Raw genomic sequence first — 19,837 nt, 5'->3', positions numbered from 1 at the left:
TCTTCACAGCACATCTCACTACTTATCATGACATTATTTATTTAGGCTCCAGTTCCCCTCCAGAATGTCAGTGCCAAAAGTGTGGGGACTGTGCCTGTCCTGGGCCCTGCTACGCCCCAGCACTTGGGTGCCGTGTTGTAGGTTCAGGAAATACCTAAGTGATGATATCTGCCCCACACACTTCCATACATCTCCTGGGTCCTTTATCCCCGCCCTCCGAAACACGGAAAGCGGGGGACAGAGAGAGAAACAATGACTCATATTTATCTGAGTGTTTACTATGTGGCAGCCACAGTTCTAAGCACTTTGCATGGATCATTTGATCCTCAGGAAAACCAAGGGCAGGAGCTACTATTACTCCATTATACAGAAGCTGAGGCACAGAGAGGGGTTCAGTTACTTGCCCAAGGACACCCAGCCAAGACAAGGCAAAGCTGAACGGCGAAGCTGGCAGCTGGATGTCAGGCCTCATGCCATGCAGGTGGGCAAGCAGTTCACGGATCCAACAGCTCCGAGGCTGTCCTCCCTCTGTCCACGTCTGCTATGCTAGCTTCCTGCTGAGCTCCCCACAACCAAGGCCCCAGAATGTCCCCCCTGCTGCCTGTCCTCAAGTTTTGTCACCTGATGCCAGCTTTTCCCTTGGTTTAACCCAGCCATGGCGACAGAGGAGTCTTTCATTGACGTCACACAGTGGCCACCGTGGACTTCTTCTGAAGAGTACCCGTAACAACCGGGCCCCCATCAAGGGGGGCCCTGCAGGCTAAATTGTCTAAGGGCACTCACAGCTGCCTGTGACCTCCACTGGCATTTAACCCATCACAGAAGTCCTGGCCAGGCCAGTGAGGTGGGGAACAGACCTAACCCAAGCCACCACAGCCCAGGGGCAATCACAGGGACTATGGCGGGACAAAAGGAAGGTCTGCTGAGGAGCTGCAGGAAAAGCTGCTGAAAATACATTAGCAATAAGGACACTGGTCACTGACTCAGTCTACCCTTTTCCCAACCAGATTCTGCCTCATCCAAGTGGTGAGGCGTTAAGCGAGGTCTGTGCTCCAGGCTCCTCACTGTGGATGGGGAAGTCACCAAACTGCGTCACCAAGTTATTGCCGGGGAATGAGAAGTGAACACTCCAACACGCAGACAGGGGCTGGGCTGCTACTGAGCTTTTCAGGCTGGTGGGAGAGGCTGGATTGTTCAATCAATACTACCAGAGACAACTGGTTAACTATTGGCAGGAGGCACGTTTAAGATCCGTATCCCACACCTAACACCAGGGGGAAAAATAAATCCACGTGTTGGATATAAATAATGAAACTCTACGTACGACTCTTGACCTCGGGGCTGGGAGTTCGAGCACCACAATAGGTGCAGAAATAACTTAAAAATAAAATATTTTTTAATTTTTTTTACTTTATTTATTTATTTTATTTACTTTAAAGATAAAGTAACTAGGAAGAAAACAGTGTTTATCTCATCTTAAAGGCCAAAGCACAAAAGCAAACAACATCAACCAAAAAAAAAAAATAGTAACAACAAAATTCAAAGGTAAACAACTCACTAGGGATGTAAACCTGCATCCTGTAACACATGATTTCTACCTTTAGTAATATAAAGATCCCCTACAAATCAGTAAGAAATTAAAAACTACCCCCTAGAAACCCAGAAAACTAACAAGAAATGCAGATGGCTCAGAAACAGGCAAGTCCTTAAACATACTTTTACACTTTGTTTCAGTAATTGCGACCCCAGGACTTTGTCCTAACAAAAATCTAAGAAGCAAACAAAGATTTTATGTGCTCAGAGTCATAATAAGGAAAGGTGGAAATGAACAGAAAGTCCAGGGCACTGCCAGGATGGAACACCAAGGAGTCATTAAAAGGAATGTGGCCGGGGCACCTGGTGGCTCAGTGACTTACACAACTACCTTCCGCTCGGGTCATGATCTTGGGGTCCTGGGTTCAAGTCCCACACTTGGCTCCCGCTCAGCCTGCTTCTCTCTCTGCCTCTCCTCTCCTTTTCATGTCCTTTCTTTCAAATGAACAAAATCTTAAAAAAAAGAAAGAAAGAATGTGGTGGACCTTGACCTTGACCCACAGCTGCGGTAGGCTCTCTGAGGCAGATCCTTAAAGGACAATGTAGTCTGCAGAACAACGTACCTAGAGAGTATGCTTCTAGAACAATTATACATGCGTGTACCAGAAATAGCTAACATGAGAGTACTTACCACATGCCAGGCACCACTCTAACTTTTACATATATTAGCATGACAAATCCTTATAGGCCAAGAGGTTAAGGCCATCACCATTTCACAGATGGGGAAAATGAAGCACACGATGATTAAGGCCCAACTCAGTTCATAACAAAACTGGGGTTTGAACCCATGCACTGTGGCCCCAGAGCCCAGGCTCTGAAACACCATCTACTACACACACAGCAAGAAGGGCACACTTAGTGTCACTCCAGGCAGATGCCAGGGTCACCAAGGGAAAAAGGAACTGCCATGCTTTGCTTTACATACTGCTCTACTGCTTGAAACATTTACAATCAGCATGTGGCTTCTGTACATTTTAAATCAATGAAAAAAAGATCAATATGAAATTTCTGCCACGTGGCCTAAATGCAAGAAAGAGCAGGAGAGCATCAGCAGCTCTCAGTGATGCTGAGCAGCGAGCAGGGTCAAAGTGCACCACCTTTCACCCACCGCACAAGGGGACAGAGGTGGGGGACACCCTTCTCTCCTAGAGGATACCATGTAAAGCCACGTGGCTGGCTCAGGTATCACATGGGTCACACCCACACAGGGAGTGAGCTCCCTTTACACGTGGATCCCTGGAGCAGGAGATAAGAAGGGTTTGATGGGCAAGGAGACTTTCTGCCCAATCAGTTAAGCAGGCTCAGGGCTCAAAGTCCGAAGGCCTACACACACCTTATCGGGCCCACGCCTCAAGTTACCTACGTGTCAGCACCCAGAAAGTCCATTTTCTTTTTTTTTTTTTTTTTAAAGATTTTATTTATTTATTTGACAGATAGAGATCACAAGTAGGGAGAGAGGCAGGCAGAGAGAGACAGAGGAGGAAGCAGGCTCCCTACCAAGCAGAGAGCCCAATGTAGGGCTCGATCCCAGGACCCTGGGATCATGACCTGAGTGAAAGGCAGAGGCTTTAACCCACTGAGCCACCCAGGTGCCCCAGAAAGTCCATTTTCTGCCCTGTAATAAATATTGTAACACAAGGCACATCAGGATCTAGGCTGGTGGGGACTATGGAAGTCCACCTCCATGGACTTGAGCCCTTCCTGATTTCATCATTGTAGGACACTGACACCAGCTCCTCCTGGGAACGGGCTGTGTCAGCATCATGAATTAACAGCTGTGTCTGGACTGAGAGAAAGGGGAGCAAGGTCAGACCCCGGGTTGAGCTATCCAGGTTCCACCTCGGCCCTGACGCGCCCACTGAAAAGGACCAAGGTTTTAGTCTCGTTGGGCCTCAGTTTCCTCATCTGTAAAATGGGGAATAAGAGTGTACCATAAAGAGAGTCAAAAGAGACGTGTGTGAGTAGGACACCTCAGCCCGTGTTAAAGGGGGCCAGGGACGGTCATTACTACCATCCTTCCAAACCTGCAGACGGAAGCCGCCAATCTCTCACCCCACTCACCACCCACTGACTAATCCCGTAGCCAAGTCGTCAGGCCATGCACTTGTCTTGAGCGCCAATGCCAGGACTGGGGTCAGGTACCACATCCCTCCCCTCCCCTCTGATAACACCTGCCTCCCTCCTCTTCCCACGGTCACCCCTCCATCAAGCTTCCAAGGCAACAAGAGGCAATGTCGGGGAGAACATTCAGAATAAAAGCAGAACCCTCTACTAGGCTCCCGCTCCTGCCTGCCCTTACACCCCCTTCCACAACGCACCAGCCACATGGGCTACTGGCCCATTCCTCCACACACCTAACTCACTCCCCACTCAACACCTCTGTGCTGGCTATTCTTCACGCCAGCACGCCTCTCGCCCCAGATTTCTCGCAAGGCTGGCACCTCTGTCCCGCCCGGGCGAAGCTCGCCCCTGAGCTCCCCTGCTATCCAGCCTCCCACAGTCCCCTCCACCTTCCAGGATGGCTCTCATCGTTCTGCTTTAATAACTTCATGGCACTACTCATCCCCACCTGAAACAGCGGATTCATCTGTTTACTACTTTGTCTTCTATGTCCTTCAATGTGAACCTAGACTCCAGGAGGACAGGCCTTCCCGGACTCTGACCCCAGCCTTCGGGAGGCCTGCAATGCTCAGTAAATATCTGCCAAAGGAACAAGTCAGGGACTAGATGAATTAATGAATTCGACATCATTCTGGATCAACTCTTCCCCACCCCACCCCAATCCCCCCATCCCCCCACCCCCCTGCTCCCCCCAGAGGGAGTAAATGTGTTGTAATCTCCAGAAGAAAAGAAAGCCCTTAGGTAGCCCGCAACAGAATGCCTAACTGATCCCAAGGCATCCAAGTGATTTCATGCGTGCTCCTGCTCCAAAGAATTTATGACCCAGACAACACTGCCTGGGGTCACGGCTCGCCCCTGGCGAGGCTACTAGAAGGAGAGCCCCTCCAACGGAGCAGAACCCTTTTTTGTTCTTTTGTCTAGGAATGGAGTTTCCGATCACAAGAAATTCAGATGCTCAAAAACCCAAGCATAAGGGATTAATCCCCTGGCGTGAAGCAAGAACTCTCTAGAGGCTGTAGGTCTGATAATATGTGGCCAGTGAAAGAGAACAAAAATGGAAATGTCAACAGCAGCCTGGAGTCATCTCTCCCTGGTGACACAGGGTGACACACACAGGCTCCACCTGGCCAAAGGTAAGGCCCACAGCACCTGTACCTAAACAATGAGGTATCTGTGACAGTTCATCTGTTTATTCCCGAACCAAGAGGAGGCTTGCCAACAGTGGAGACCAGTACACATCGAATGAATGAACGCGAAAACAAAGACGACTTGAATCACCGAAGGGAAAAACTGCAGATCAGAAGCCACCAACCCAGTTGTTCGATACTCATTTCTAATGTAAACGAAAGTTCAAAAGAGTCGATACCCTCAGGATACCTGAATAATAGATGAGGGAGGTTTCTCTCTGGAGAAATATTCCATCTAATAAATGAAGAGGAGGACAGAACTACAAATGTCACAATTTTTGCAAACCCCAAGTGATATCATGGGTCTAGGAAATGGTTATTTCCAGCCAGTAACTCTACAGAGCATGACAGAGAGAGATCATGGGCTTTGCCCACCTGCTGACAGAACGCGCAGCAGCAGCCTGGAGAATTCACCGCCATCCCCGCCTCACACACGTGTGTGTGTACATCTCAAACCTGAATCCAATCCAGGCTCCAAACGCAACCACCCATTTGCAGAAAACAGAGGGACGAAAGAACAAGTTCACTACCAACATGAAAACACTACCCCAGACACAGATTCTGGGAGATCCACACAACAAGTTATAGGGCTTTTCTCAACAAATAAACTATACAAAAAAACGGGGGGGGGGGGGAGTGGTGAGGGGACCTATAGATTAAATGACACTAACAGGCATGTGAACCAAATCCCACAGTGGACCTTGATCAGAACAAGTCAATTATAAAAAGACATTTATGAGATGATCTGAAATGTTAACACTAACTGGATTCCAGATGACATCAAGCAATTATTGTTAGTTATTTTATCTTATTTTTTAAAGATTTTATTTATTTATTTGACAGACAGAGATCACAAATAGGCTGAGAGGCAGGCAGAGAGAGGGGGAAGCAGGCTCCCCACCGAGCAGAGAGCCCAAAGTGGGGCTTGATGCCAGGACCCTGGGATCACGCAGGACCTGAGCGGAAGGCAGAGGCTTAACCTGCTGAGCCCCCCAGGCATCCCTACTGTTAGTTATTTTAATCAGGATCATAATATTGTCATGGTGCCCTTAAAAAAGATTCTTATCTTTCATAGATAAAAACCAAACTTTAACTTAAAAATTATCCCATGGGGGCGGATGATGGCCCGTACAAATAAAACCAGAGTGGTCTTAGGTAAGCTGAAACTATTTACTTTCTTCTTTTTTTTTTTTTTGGAGAAAGCTTGACTCAGAGAAGTGGCTTGTGAGTACTGTCACTCTCAACAGCTGACGATCAGATGGCATCTTTCTCCTGGGGCTTCATGTCAGTCTGGGTCAAGCTGGAGTCCTCATTGTGGCCCCCACGGCCACACACAATCCATCGGCCCCTCTCATCCCCCCCACCTTTCTCTCCTCCCCCGCCCCCTATACTTATTTTGCCCCAAATGCTCTTCCCTCAGATACCCACACAACTCCCGCACTCCCCTTCCTCCCCTCCGCTCTAATGTCATCTGAAAGCGGCCTGCCCTGACCCCCCACTCTCTACAACAGCATCACATGTCTTCAAAAATTAGAGACCACCCCATGCTACTTACTCTCATTGCGTGTACCCTCCTTTACTGTTTTTCACACCCATTCTCTCTTTTGGACTTACTATACTCTTTGTTTCTTTACTATCTTCCCTTTCACAATGTAAGCCCCATGAGGACCTTCATTTGTTTTGTCCGTGACTGTCTTTCCAATTCCCAGAACAGTGCCAGAACAACACAGGTGCTCAAGCAGTATTTGTGTAATAAATCAAAGACTCAAAAGAGGGATCATCTTGAGGTATCATCCTGGTTGTCTGGCAGCTCCTTTAAGAGCCATTTTTAGGGAACACTTCGAACTAGTAAAGCTGCTAGTTGCCTAATCCAACAGTGAATCTCTCCTTTTTTTTTTTTTTAAGATTTTATTTATTTATTTGACAGAGATCACAAGTAGGCAGAGAGGCAGGCAGAGAGAGAGGAAGAAGTAGGCTCCCTGCTGAGCAGAGGGCCCAATGCAGGACTCGGATCCCAGGACCCTGAGATCATGACCCGAGCTGAAGGCAGAGGCTTTAATCCACTGAGCCACCTAGGCACCCCTGAATCTCTCCTTTTAACTTAGCAGGTTTTCTTAGCCTAGAACAAGGCCCTGTGAAATAAAGACTATACTTCCCAGACCCCTTGCAACTATAAATGGCACTGGGACTAAGTACTGAGCAAGAATCTGAATGTAGAAAATGTGTGTGCTCCTTCCATTAAGTCTTTTAGACTCTTTAGAGACAGGGGTGCCCAAGTTCATCCCTTCTTCCCAGCTTGCTGGGATGCCATGGCTGGAGCTGAGCAGCCATCTTGAATCATGAGGTAGGAGGACAAGGATGATGGATCAAAGAGGTAGAAGCAGCCCAGGTCCACAATAAGAATGCAGCACTGGGCTCCCTTATGTGATAGAGAACGAAACTTCTACCTTGCTTAGGCCACTGTCATTTTGTTTTATATGCAGTTTTCTACTTTACGCAGTTGAACCTACCGGGATCAAAAAGCTCGGCAGAGGGAGTGGAACAGGTCCTATATCCACATCAATGTATCAAAAACGCCCACAAATTGAGGACCATTCCAAAGAAGAATCACTGTGAGCTGCGGGTACACAAAACACTATCACGGAGCTGGGGAGAGGGCAAACAGGGGAGAAGGAACAACCAAGGAAAGGATGGCATGAGAATCCCAAAATGGACAGTTCGGTTAAAAAGGCTGCTGCCCCAGGATCCGTAACCAGAATACAGCTGACCTAGAAACGACGCACATTGGAACTATGCAGGTCCACGTAGTCCGTACAGTACTATAAACGCGTTTTCTCTTCCTCGTGATTTTCTCAATAACATTTTCTTTTCTCTGGCTTACTTTAAAAATACAGTACAGGGCGCCTGGGTGACTCAGTGGGCTGAGCCACTGCCTTCCGCTCGGGTCATGATCTCGGGGTCCTGGGATCGAGTCCCACGTGGGGCTCTCTGCTCAGCAGGGAGCCTGCTTCCCTCTCTCTCTCTGCCTGCCTCTCTGGCTACTTCTGATCTCTCTCTGTCAAATAAATAAATAAAATCTTAAAAAAAAATTACAGTACATAATACATATCACATATAAAACATGTGTTAATCGACTGCTGCCAGTAAGGCTTCTAATCAATAGTACACAATTAGTAGTTAGGTTTCTGGGGAGTGAAAAGTTATACATGGATTTTCAACTATGTGGTAGGTATGCACCCCTAACCCCCACCTAGTTCCAGGATCGAGTGTACATAAAAACACCTACAGATCAGTACTAAAAAGTATCCAAAGTGATGACCAAGCTACATCTGGAAGAAGAGTAAAAGATATTCTGCCTTATGAGTCTTCACAGAAGCACAACTGAAACCACAGAATTTCATTTTGTATCTGGCAAAAAATAAAAAAGCTTTACCAAACCGAGCCCTTGGAGACAAGGTTTAGAGAACAGTCTGACAATATTTGGCAAAGTCAAGGATGCTCACATCCTACAACCCATCAATCTGGTGCTCAGTACACCCCCCAAAGAAATTCTCACCGATGCCTACTAGGAAATATGTGGAACAACATTCACAGTAGCCCATGAATAGAAAAAATCTAGAAACTAGTGAAATGCTCATTGGAATGCAAATAACGAACACAAAAAATGTGGTATATTCAGCCAGTGGAATATCACATTGCAGTAAAAAAAAGAATGAACTACAGCTATCCGAAAACAGTCTAGCTCAATCTTAGAATCACAATATTATGTGAAAAATGCAAGTCCCACTAGACTATCCATCATTTGTAGACAATATCATTTGTATAAAGTTCAAACATAATTTTTTTAATAAAGATTTTATTTGACAGACAGAGATCACAAGTAGGCAGAGAGGCAGGCAGAGAGAGAGGAAGGGAAGCAGGCTCCCTGCCGAGAAGAGAGCCCGATGCAGTGTTCGATCCCAGGACCCTGAGATCTTGACCTGAGCCCAACGCAGAGGCTTAACCCACTGAGCCACCCAGGCGCCCCCACAATTGTTTTTAAGATAAAGAATGACAAACAACAAATTCAAGGTGCTGGTCACCTCCAGGAGGGGAGGCAGGGGGTGGGATGGGAAGTACCACAACACAGGTTCATGTGTTACTGCTCCTGTTCTCATTCCTGGGCAGGCAGATAGTTTATAACAGACATTTTAGGTGAACCCCAAAATGCCAATGTATCGTGCACCAAAGAGTCTGATTAATCTGCTGTTGTGTGCCCAGAGGCCATCTTTTAAAAATGGGATGCATTTAGAAAGTGGTGAGGAAGCATGTTCACCAAGTGACTGACAGATGGGACCAGCGAGGGAGGAAGCAGGAGTGGAGGGGATGAAGTAGTAGGTGGCTTCTGCTTCATGGTTTGTCCCGCTGTCACTTACATATTCATTTCCACAAGAAACGGTTCTGGAAATAAACTCACAAAGCATGGCGCACTGATTCAGCAACTCCAGAGCCAGACCGCCAGAGACCGCGTGTCGCGTGTCCACTGCACTGCTCCCCAGGAGCCGGCGGGAGGGAGGGAAGCAGGGAGGGCCTATGGCAAGTCACTTAACGTGGCGGGTCTGTTTCTGTATCTGAAAAGGGAGGCTGGTAACAGTGCCTACTTTGTGGGGCCGTGGCGAAGACGGAGCGGGTTGGTTCATAGTTCCTCTACACAAGGTAAGCCCTTAATGAGACTGGTTATTATCATCATTAGTCTAACTTCAAACATCTAGCTGGGAGGCGTGAGCTGAGCAATTATCTAGTTAGGGGCCGCAAAGGATCAGTTTAACCCCCAGATGTGCTCCCTTCCCAGATACCTGCAGCCTCTGTAAGGGGCCTGGTGCCAGGTCCACCCCACTTTCTTAACAGACGGTAAATGAACACGTGCTGCCTCACTGCCTCCTAGACTGTCCGGACGGACACTTGTAGATGCTGCTACTGGTATGTCCATTCTCTCTTCTTCAATACTGACCCTTCATTTAGGGTGGTGATAAGCCGAGCTTTTTTTAAATTTCTTTTTAAGATTTTATTTATTTATCTGACACACACACACACACAGAGAAAGCACAAGTAGGGGAGCAGCAGGTAGAGGGAGGGGCTAAGCGGGCTCTCTGCCAAGCAGGGAGCCGGATGCGGGGCTCGATCCCAGGACCCTGGGATCATGACCTGAGCTGAAGGCAGACGCTTGCTCAACTGACTGAGCGACCCAGGTGCCCCAGTGAAAAGCCTAGCTTTAAAAACTTCACTTCCAAGACTTCCCCGTAGCTAAGGGTGGTCATGCCATGGGGTTCTCTCACCAAAGCGACACAAGTAGAAGCCAGCTAAGATTTCCTGATAGACGCACTGACTCCCTTCCCTTAAGAGTTTTGCTTCTTCCTGCCTGTGACAAGGATGTGGGGCCGGAGGCAGAAGAGCCTTCCTATCACTGTGAGGCGAAGGACAGCAGCGACGCAGAGAGAGAGGAGCCCAGGACACAGGAGCGATGGTAAGTTGTGCCACCACTTCTCCTGCTCGCCTCGGCACTTCTCCTTACATGAGAAAATGAAGGCTGTGGTAGTCTCTAAAGACGGCCCCCCTGGGCCCCACCCCTTGGAACTCAAGTCCCAAGTCAGCCCTCCCACGCTGAATCGGGGCTAACCCTGTGACTCACTTGAGCCAACGGAATGAGGCTGAAGAGAGCTGGGCCAGTTCTGGACGAGGCCGTGAGAAGGCTTAGGAAGCCCTGGGCTGCCATGTTGTAAGTCCACAGCCAGTCTACTGGCTGGCAAGGCCACACGGAATAAGAACAGAGACCACAGTGAGGGTGGCCCAGCCATCTCCAAGGTGTTACACGAGTAAAACAGCTTGAGGGTCCCAGCTCCATCCACCCTTTGTCTGTAGCCACCCGAGAAACCCCCATCAAGACCGGCAGGAGAGCCATCCACATGAGGCTCAGTAAACCGGAGTTTGTCATTTTAAGGCCTCATGTTTTGGGGGTGCTTGTTCCGTAGTAATAGCGAACTGGAAGAAACCTCTACCTTGTACACCGCTGTGCAAGCTTCACAAAGCCCAATATTATAGGACCACCTAATTAAAGGACCACGTAAAAATCAAACATGCCTATCGATCCAAGATCCCCACGAAATCGGTCACATACGGATAACAAAGATCCTTAAAATGAAAACGCACGTACCTCCTCTCTCTTATTTTGTTAACAAGTACTCATTAGGCACAACTGATCTGTATTAAGGGTGATGAATCTATTAATCACTTTTATAATTAAAAAGCATTTAAAGTAGACAGTTCAAAGTTGTGCTGGACCTGGTGAGAAACCTCCAGAAAATACATCTCCGATCTGGGCCAGAGCTATCATTATGTTAATGCTACTTCATATTCATTCTCAAAGGCTGAGAGCTTAAGTTAACAAGGTGGCAAAGCAGGTTGGATGCCTGCAATCTAATTAAAGAAGTCTATCGATAAAAATAATAATTTGAAAAAAAAAAGCCACAGAAACAAAGAGAATGAGCATGAGGGATGGCCTGGCCAAATAAATTATGGTACACCCACACCACCATGTGTTACGCAGCCATTAAAAGAGCAAATGTGGAGGCGCCTGGGTGGCTCAGTGGGTTAAAGCCTCTGCCTTCGGCTCAGGTCATGATCCCAGGGTCCTGGGATCAAGCCCCAGATCAGGCTCTCTGCTCGGCAGGGAGCCGCTTCCCCCTCTTTCTCTGCCTGCCTCTCTGCCTACTTGTGATCTCTGTCTGTCAAATAAATAAATAAATAAAACCGCAAATGTGAGTGCTACCTATGAACTTAAAGGCATTTCTCTGTGGTATTGCCGCGTCAGAAAAGCCAAATGCAGGAAAATGAGGGTAATATTATCCCTTATGGGATAACATTTCTCTCTACAGGATTATATAACCATGGGGGCAAATGTGGAAAGACCTATACAGTACTTGGTTGTTACTCTGAGCGCAGGGTTGTGGGAGGATGCGGACATGGACGTAGGGCAGAGAGGAGTCCACAAAACAGGGACAGAAAAAAGTTTAAAAGGGGCTTGGATTCCTAATTCTTACTCCCATTTAGCGATTGTTCTCTATGTATTAGACATGGTGCTAACTGGGTCACCTGATCTCACTTGAACTTCTCATTGAAGGCAGGAATTATCAATTATTCCCATTTTCCAGATAAGGAAACGGAGGCCCAGAGAAGGTAAACACTGTGCCCAGAGCGTGGGCAGTGCCGGGACCTGAGCCTTATGTGCAGTGGCCTCTCAGGAGGGGCCTCAACCCAGCTCCAAAATCACTGCACTTGGAGCTCGAAGGGCATGGTTGAATGCTGCGGGAGCCGCTCCACTGACACTTCGCACATCCTTAATATAGCGGAAGGCCGGGAGGTGTGATGGTGTATGATGCAGCGGGAAGTCCGTCAGCACCTCAGTCCCTCAGTGTCTCATGCTGTCGGGAGAAATCCGAGAGGACCACTGACCTGGATCCATGGAGCCTGGGGAAGCCGGTATTTTTACAGAACCAGCTGCTGACACCAGGAGCCAGAGGATTGATGGGGTGTCAGCTACGACAGAGACTCACCGAGTTCACCATTTAATTAAAATCTGCTCAGCCCCAGGATGAGAATGATGGCCGGGTAAAGCACGGAAGACCAATAAACAGTGCCTGGCCGGTTAATTCTTATTTCCAAGGCACTCCCCAACCTTCTGCAGGAACACCACACAGGATGTAGCAATAAGGCAGGTTTCCCATATACAGGGTAACATGTGTATGTCTGGGTGGTGTCTCCCACAAAGCCTCCCCACCTGAATGAACCCGCACACATCGTCCACACTCACCAGGGCCAAGGCCTTCCATCCCCTGCCGCGTGAATCCGGGCTGCCTGGACGAGCCACTGGCAGGGCCAGGACTGAACAGACTGAAGCGGCTGAGGGGCAGGAAGCCAGAGGCCTGGACACCTCGGGCAGGCCCCATGAGGATCAAAGGGAGGGTGTGGGTATGCCACCTCCCCACAGCTGCAGGTCGGTGACATTCTAACTCAAACCACAAGAGCGGACTGCCGTCCGTCCTCTGACAATATTGCACCTGATATCATCAATTCATTCATAAAATAATTTATCCCACACCTACCACAAGTCCCTACGCTTTTATGGAGCCTGTAGCTGGTGGGGGGGTGGCAAATGATAAGCAATTATGTCAAGGGCTAATAAATGCTATGAAGAAAAATAAAGCACATTTAAAGGGCTAAGAGTCGTGGAGAAACTGCTATTTAGTAAGGACAGAGGCCTCACAGAGAGGGTGACATTTGAGCAGAGACCTGAAGGGGATACTAAGGGAAGTGTTCTAGGCAGAGGGAACAGCCAGGGCAAAGGCCCTGAGGGAGGAACAGGAGGAGGCCCGAGCTGCTGGAGTACAGCCAGCAGCAGTTGAGAAGTCAGAGATAAGGCCAGCGAATTTGGGGGTGGGGGGAGCACAGGGACAGCTGACACTGAGTACCACTGGGTGCCCAGGCTGTGAGCATTTTACATTATAAGAGTCATTGGAAAGGCCTGTGGATACCGCTCCTATTTCGCACTTCATCGGATGAGGACAGGGAGGCCCAGAGAGGGAAAGGAACCCACCTGAGGCCACACAGCTCCTCTGTACCAGGGATGCCCCACAGCCCCTGGCAGATAAGTCTGCACCCCACAGGTGCTCAGCATTCACGGAATGATTCCTTCCTTGGGGGAGAAATAGTCTCCATTTTCTTCTCACTCCCTCAACACTCCACCCACCTTTCTTCACAGTTCGGAGCAGACAGGTAAACATTTCACGCCAGAGGAGGGGGTGGGGGGGGAAGAAAACAAAAAAGCCACCAGTCTCATTCCTGAAACCCAGAAACACATCATTACCTTTCTCTGCTCTACAAGTTACCAACAAACTTAGCAAACGTCACTCACCCCAGAGCCAGCCGGAGCGCACCCCTATCCCAGAGCCGGCAGGTGCCCAGGCAGGTGACCGAGGGGATCTCGCGGGCGCCGGGTCTGCTCCGGGCAAGGGGCAAGGCCACCTGCCCGCGCGCCGCCGCCGGCTCCCCGCCCCGCCGGCCGCGGGTGTCTGGAATGCGGAAACGGGAACCTGCCGCGCCGGCTCCCATCTGCGACTCTCCCGGCGGCCGCAACCACTCGGCGGCCGCGGAGTTCCCCGCGCCCGCCCGCTCGCCGCGAAGCGAACGGGCGCACTCCCAAGGAGGGCCTCTTCGCCCACAATCCCTGGGCGGAGGGAGCGGGGAGAGATCGGGGCAAGGACTCCTTACTCACCAGACACGTGGTCTGAGGAGCCTGAATGGGTTGCAGAGAAAGCTCAAAGGTAACAAAGACGGCTCGCCTGCGAGCGCCGACCCAGGAGCGGGCCACCTGTTCCCCGGGGCGAGCCAGGGCTGGATCCGTGCCCACCGCCTCCCCTGGCCTCGGGCTGGTGCCCGCCGGCTCCATTCACAAACTCACCATCCGAAGGTGGGCTCCTTTCCCTGAGCGGACTCTCCGTCTTCTCCCCACCCGCTTGCTCGCTCCCTCGCTCACAGAGGCAACGCAGCTTAATGATTAAGCACAGACGCTGGGCCCCTCCCGCCAGCTTTGCAAGCACGGCCTCAAGGCTTTGCCTAATAATAACAACAGCCAGAAAACGGGAGGGCTCACCCTGCACCAGGCACCCCTGTAAGCACTTGGCAGGAGTTCTCTTCCTCAGCCCTCACAGCTACCCTCTTAGTGTGTACTATTATCATTCCTATTTCACAAATGAGAAAATTCAGGAACAGAAGTCATAGGCTGGAGGTCACACTGCAAGGAAGTGGTCTGGAGGGGGGGTAACCCAGAAGAGTGAGGCTCTGGGTTTCCAGTTTTAACCACTGCACCAGATCTCCTTGCAAGATGAGAGAGGTCCCCCACTGGGCCCTGGCTGCTGCATCTGTAAAATGGGGTGAATGGGAGAATGAGGTCGGTAGAGTGAGCACTTAGCCTAACCCACAAAAAATGCTCAACAGTTATCAGCTGTAGTTATGACATGCTGCCCTCAATCAGATTCAGCCTCAACCTTGAAAATAGGGGGTGATCATGGTCATGGTGTTTAAATCCTGGGCAGCTGAGTGGGGAAAAAAGAATAAAGATTCTTACTGCCCTTCTCATTTACACACACAAAAAATACTGATGACCCTTGAACATGGGTTTGAACGGGGCAGGTCCACTTGCATAGCTCTTACAGTACAGCAGTGTAAACGTACTTTCTCTTCTTTTTGATTTTCTCAATAGCATTTTCTTTTCTCCAGCTTTATTCCAAAAATACAGCATATAATACAACATACAAAATATGTAAATGCGATTGGTAAGGCTTCGGGTCAATAACAGGCTATTAGGAGTTAAGTTTGGGGGCATCAAAAGTTATACACAGATTTTTGACCATGAGGGGGTTGGTTCTCTTAAACCCTGAGTCAATCAAGGGTCTACTGTCCAGCGTGTATTAAGTGCTCTCTGTGGTTCTAAGCGCTGTACATACTTTCATGCACTGAATCCACCCAACAACCTAGAAGCCAGGATCACTACCAGCTTCAGGTTAACTCCGCAGCCCACGCGTGTCTACACTGTGACCATAAGCACGAGCAACAGGCATCCACAGGAAATAGCAAAATGGTCACTTTCACAGACTGTTGGAAGGAGAGGGAAGGCTTATTAAATGGTAACTTAATTATTCAATTAATAAGTCCCATTTGGCGGCGCCTGGGTAGCTCAGTGGGTTAAGCCTCTGCCTTTGGCTAGGGTCATGATCTCAGGGTCCTGGGATAGAGCCCCACATCGCATCGGGCTCTCTGCTCAGCAAGGAGCCTGCTTCCCTCTCTCTCTCTGCCTTTCTCTCTGCCTACCTGTGATCTCTCTCTCTCTCTCTGTCAAATAAATAAAATGTTAAAAAAAAAAAAAAGTCCCAGTTGTTAGGGCACCTGTGAGGCTCAGTCAGTTAAGCGTCTGCCTTCAACTCAGGTCATGATCCTGGAGTTCCAGGATTCAGGCCCAAGCCCCAGCTCAGTGGGAGTCTGTGTCTCCCTCTGCCCCTCCTCCTCCTGCTCATGCTCCCTCTCTCAAATAAATAAAATCTTAAAAAAAAAAAAAAGTCCCATTTGTTAATAGCAGAGGTCATACTCGTGAGCACTTATCTTGTGCCAGAGACTGGGGTAAGCACTTGACCAGTCTCTTCTCCTTTTATCCATCCAGCCACCTTATGATCCAGTTCTCAGAAGGGGAAACTGAGCCTCTACAGGGAGTCCCTCAAACAGCAACTGGTCAAGGAGAAGGGAGAGCCAAGTGTTTCTGAGCAGAGCGAATGCTCTCAAACACCTGCACACTGCCCCAGACTGCTGCCTCACTATTCAGCTTGCATTTGCCTGGATTTTCAGATAAAACACTGGATTTCTCGGGTGCTTGGGTGGCTCAGTTGGTTAAGCATCTGCCTTGGGCTCAGGTCATGATCCAGGGTCCTAGCATGGAGTCCCAAGTCAGGCCCCCTGCTCAGCGGGGAGCCTGCTTCCCCCTCTGTCCCACCCCCCCCACCCGTCCCATGCCCGCGCATGCTCTCTCTCTTGCAAAAGTGGATGAATAAAATCTTTAAAAAATATATACTGGATTTCTCAACAAGACCAGCATCTCCTATGGTACTGAGACGAGGTACACCTTCTCGAAGGTGGACATGAGTAGAGAACAAAAGCGAAGTCCTGATTCAGGTAATTATAAAACAAAGTGTGTAAGTACAATGACATGAAAATGTATGAGTATGTAATGCTTCCACTTTGTTTTACTAACTTCTGCAGCAGATCCAGTCATTTGCCTACCAATTCCAAAGCCCTCTCCAAGTTCTTTCCTAAATATCACTCCAATTTTATTCCTATTGCCACTCTCCTCCCAACAGTCATGTGCTTCACGGAAAGATGGTTCCAGCCTCCAGCCCTGAGAGTAAATCCTGATGGGCTCTTGCCTGTGATTTGCCCAGGCCTGGTCACGTGTCACAATGCTGGCCAATGAGATATGAGGGGAATCTGAGAGACGGGGTGTCTAGGAAAGGTCTCCTCACTTGTTAGAGCTAAATGGTCAGTAACAGATGCCCTCTTTCTGTTGCTAGCTATCCTTGTCAGGTGTGACAACAGGAGCTGTGGCAGTCACCCTGTGGCCATGAGGATGAGTCTGAGGACATGGGAGACAACCAAGGATGGCAGAGTGGCACAACATAGAGGGCTTGCTTACAGGTATTGTGGAAGTGCTTAATTAGTCAATTCTGGTGCTGCCTATCTATGGGCTTGTTATGTGAGATCATAAATCTGACCAGGACACTATCATCTGGGTTTCCTATTCCAGTAGGTCAGTGGTTCCCAAAATGTGCTCTCAGGCCCAGGAGCACTAGTAGCACCTGGGTACTTGACAAAAATCCAGATTCTTGGGTGCTTGGGTAACAGGCCGTTAAGCGTCTGCCTTCGGCTCAGGTTGTGATCTCACGGTCCTGGGATCCAGCCCCATGTCAGACTCCTTGCTCAGCAGGGAGTCTGCTTGTCCCTCTCCCTTGTCCCTCCCCTCTCACTGCTTGCTCTCTCTCTCTCTCAAATAGATAATATATATATTTTTTAAATGTAGATTCTCGGAGCGCCTGGGTGGCTCAGTTGGTTAAGCAACTGCCTTCGGCTCAGGTCATGATCCTGGAGTCATGGGATCAAGTCCCGCATCCGGCTCCCTGCTCCTCAGGGAGTCTGCTTCTCCCTCTGACCTTCTCCCCCTCTCTCAAATAAATAAATTAATTAAATATTTAAAAAAAAATGCAGATTCTCAAGCCAGACCTACTGAATCAGAAACTCTGGGTGGGGGTCTGGCAATCCGTACTTCAACAAGCACTCCCGGGGATTCTGCTATCTGCTCAGGTCTGAGGGCGGCAAACCACTGCAGAAACACACAGTGAGTTCAGAGTGAGGCCTCTGGAGTCATACACCCTGGGTCCAAATCTTGTCACTACCATTTTCTAGCTGTGTGATGTTGGGAAAGTTATTCAAACTTAATTGTCCCATCTGCAAAAAGGGGACTAATAAGAGTACTTATCTTACAGGCTTGTTGGGAGGCTTGGGATGAGTCACTTCGTGGGAAGTGCCTAGCACAGTGCCTGGTGGAGAGTCGATGTTACATAAATTACCTATTTGCTGCTGCGGCGGCTGTTGCTACTACCATTGTTTGCAACCAAAGGCAGGCCAACCGAAACAACTTCCTGACTGAGTACCTCCAAAGCTGGACCCAAAATCCTTTACCTTTATTTTATACCCAGAACCCAGAACCCAGCCCAGTGCCCTGGGCTTCTAGAGACTTGAGACTGTACGGTCAGTGCACGGGTGTGTCACACAGGACGGGGTACAGGCCTTTCTCCATCACTCCTCGGACATCCTCCCATAGCCTGAGCTTTTGCAGTCCAACAGATACCCACAGACACCCCAGGCTGGGCGCTCTGCCAGCTACTGTGCCCAGTTACTGATCCAGAATGCCCAGAAGTTCTGCCTGGCCCCCAAGGGCTCCCCCACCATGTGAGTCAGGCCAAACATCCGGCAACAGTCCAGGGGTGCCCTTCCCTCTGGGAGCACTCTGTGATTTCAAAACTGGTGGCACCAAGATGCAGAAAGCCAAAGAATGACTAATGCCACCCCCAGGTAAGGTCCTGGAAGGAAGAGACAGCCTCTTGTCAGACTTAACAGCAAGACTAGGTATGGGGCTCTGGAGTTCTGTACTCATTGCTGTCGTCGCTGACACGGTTGGGCCTGTCACTGACAGAGCAGCGTGGGATGCAGAAAAGGGGAGGAGGTCCTGACCTGTGACTACTAACCCCTACGCCAAGAAAGCACCGGTCGATTTCTCAGGCTCTGGAAAGGAAGCTATTAAGCTGAACCTCATAAAACTGCCAATACTCAAACACTCTGGGCCCTGCAAAAGGTGATTTCATAAGGTTCAACCTAATACAAGCCAGGAAACTCACTCAATGCAGGGTCAAGAAGTTGGCCGCCAGCAAGAAACTAGGATGGTGGTGGCCTCAGCTCAAGGGAGCTAAGTACTTATTTTTGTTCTTTTAGTTCCAGGCATATGTGGGCACTTTTTGAAATTTAATGAACAAATCAATCAGTCCTGTAATACCTTCCCATCTCAAAGAAAAGACAAACTTGTACTGGATTCTAAGAGATCAACAAGCCTGTCACTTCTCTGCCCTCATCCCCTGCTCCGGCCACAAGGGCCTCCTTAGGAGCGCCTCAATCTCACCAGACCCATGTCTCAGGGCCTTTGCACCGGCTGCTCCCTCTGCCTAGACACCCCCACTGCTCACTGCCTCACCTCCTACAGGCCTGTATTCATGTCACCTCCCAGGGAGGCCATCTCTGGCCACCCTGTCTAAAACTTCAACACCTTCCCCCCTAATACTTCCTATCCCTTTTCCCTGTTTAATTTCTTCAGCTTAGTGCTTATGACCACCTGACGCAGCATGCATCTTCCTGAGTTCTCCTTTACTCTCTGACACCCCCCCCCCCCTTTGAATGAGAGCCCCAGGAGGGGAGAAGCTTTTCTGTCGTGCTCACTGCTGTCCCCCTCATTCCTAGAAAACTGCTTGGCTCTGTGAATACCCACCAAATGCCTATGTTGAAAAATCAGACTATTTGGGGTTTGCCACTCTCGGATCCCTACATGTGCAAGTCTACACCGGCAACAGGGAAAATCAAGCTAAGCTAGTGACAGGCCTCCTCGCGTTTTCTCCACACCGGACTCGCCTCAAAGCCTTTGAAAGGAGAAGACCCGACAGAATTGAAGAGGATGTTGGGGCAGAAGGCTGAGGAAGCCGGAGGGCTGCGGGAGGAGTTCTGCCTTCCTGCCCACACACCGAGAGTGTGGTGTA

General features: G+C 49.3%; 1 protein-coding gene across 5 annotated transcripts in view; it reads right to left on the bottom strand.

Annotated features, from left to right (window-relative positions):
- Positions 1 to 19,837, bottom strand: part of SIPA1L3 (signal induced proliferation associated 1 like 3) — a 232,757-nt gene that overhangs the window by 204,063 nt on the left and 8,857 nt on the right. Inside the window, exon 1 of one of the 5 annotated variants that reach the window (XM_045989260.1) lies at positions 14,395 to 14,466. The exons of 1 other annotated variant lie outside the window; for it this stretch is intronic. The gene's annotated coding sequence lies outside the window, so the exon portion shown is untranslated. Of the gene's footprint in view, positions 1 to 13,530; positions 13,622 to 13,848; positions 13,999 to 14,208; positions 14,366 to 14,394; positions 14,467 to 19,837 lie in introns of those variants that run through there. 3 more of the 5 variants (XM_045989263.1, XM_045989261.1, XM_045989264.1) reach the window with 3 other exon arrangements.

This window comes from Meles meles, chromosome 19, assembly GCF_922984935.1.
Source record: "Meles meles chromosome 19, mMelMel3.1 paternal haplotype, whole genome shotgun sequence".
NCBI classification, from domain to species: domain Eukaryota; kingdom Metazoa; phylum Chordata; class Mammalia; order Carnivora; family Mustelidae; genus Meles; species Meles meles.
This window is presented reverse-complemented; position numbering and strand designations above follow the sequence as displayed.